The sequence below is a fragment of the Etheostoma spectabile genome, chromosome 5 (genome assembly GCF_008692095.1).
Source record: "Etheostoma spectabile isolate EspeVRDwgs_2016 chromosome 5, UIUC_Espe_1.0, whole genome shotgun sequence".
NCBI classification, from domain to species: domain Eukaryota; kingdom Metazoa; phylum Chordata; class Actinopteri; order Perciformes; family Percidae; genus Etheostoma; species Etheostoma spectabile.
The window spans coordinates 3,529,648-3,530,829 of record NC_045737.1 but is presented as its reverse complement, the minus strand read 5'-3'; the positions used below and the strand labels follow the sequence as shown (position 1 = coordinate 3,530,829).

Sequence of the window (1,182 nt, the reverse complement as noted above, 5' to 3'; positions counted from 1 at the left end):
AAGGGCATTATAAATAAAATGTATTATTATTATTATAATCCTGGTCTACTGGATTAAAGTCCTGGGTTGTTAGACCAATCTACCACCCCAACCAACCTCCTTAAACAGATATTCTCTCAGATACTCTCTCTCTAATAATGCAACTCGCTTCTCTTGTCGCTCTTCATATTAGGTAATCTTACAACATTGCAGTTGAGCTGCTGCTCTGCCCGGTGCGTTCTATACAGACGCTAAAGGGTGATTTTTGCGTCGGTATCTGCGTCGGTAAAACTGACCAAGCGTCAGCATTTTACTAGAACGGGTTGACAGGGCTGAGGGAACACAGGGCTGAGGGAATATAGGGCTGAGGGAACACAGGACTGAGGTAACATAGAGACGCTCCTATCAGGGCCGATGTGATTGCCGATATATAATGCATCCCTAGTAAAAAACAAACGTAATGCAGGAGAAAATGCATTTACCTTGCATCGTAATTAAGAATGCAGTTTAGTATGGGAAAGTAGTTTTTAGGAGACAGAGATACATTGATGTAACACACAACAGAACTGAAGCATCTCTTTTTCCAGGTACTTTTATTTGAATCTAATCAAGTTGACCATTGGCGGAGGTCATCTCACAACCTTCATCAGCAGACGGATGTAAGGAATTGATAAAACCTTTGAAATTTTAAAATAAAAATTGTGTTCCAGAGTTGCAGCTTGATTGACTGATGTTTCTCCTGAATACTTTGCAGATGGCAGTAAACGTTAAAAATAAAACTTACAAATGGTAGTAATTAATACCCCTGATGAGTGGTAAATACATAATAAATTCCTGCACACAAACCAAGATGCCTATAATATGTACTATCAATGTAATACATATATTATTTATACATTATTGAAACTGGACTGGAGTGCCAGTTGTGTAGGACAGTAAATTAATAAATGAGATGGCTTGAATGACTCATTGCAATATTCATTAGAAATAAATATTACTGTAACAAAACATATGTTCACATGGAAATATTGCCAATGATTTCTTTAAATTCTAACATAAGTCAACCTTATATTAAAAAGCATCACAGAAAACTCTCCTGCATACGGGTAAATCCAGCCCACTTTGATGATGTGTGTGGACAGGCAGTACAGTTTTCTGCTAATGTTAAGCAGTCGTTTGTGTCAGGAGATGATCCATATCTCG

At 37.6% G+C, this 1,182-nt stretch overlaps 2 long non-coding RNA genes across 2 annotated transcripts in view; one reads left to right on the top strand and one right to left on the bottom strand.

The window, feature by feature from the left end:
* The window catches only part of LOC116690273 (uncharacterized), a 17,684-nt gene extending 17,397 nt beyond the window's left edge, over positions 1-287 (top strand). The window contains exon 3 of the long non-coding RNA XR_004332218.1: positions 193-287. This is a non-coding gene — a long non-coding RNA (uncharacterized LOC116690273). The remainder of the gene's footprint in view (positions 1-192) is intronic.
* Positions 159-1,182, bottom strand: part of LOC116690274 (uncharacterized) — a 16,337-nt gene continuing 15,313 nt past the window's right edge. Inside the window, exon 3 of the long non-coding RNA XR_004332219.1 lies at positions 159-256. This is a non-coding gene — a long non-coding RNA (uncharacterized LOC116690274). The remainder of the gene's footprint in view (positions 257-1,182) is intronic.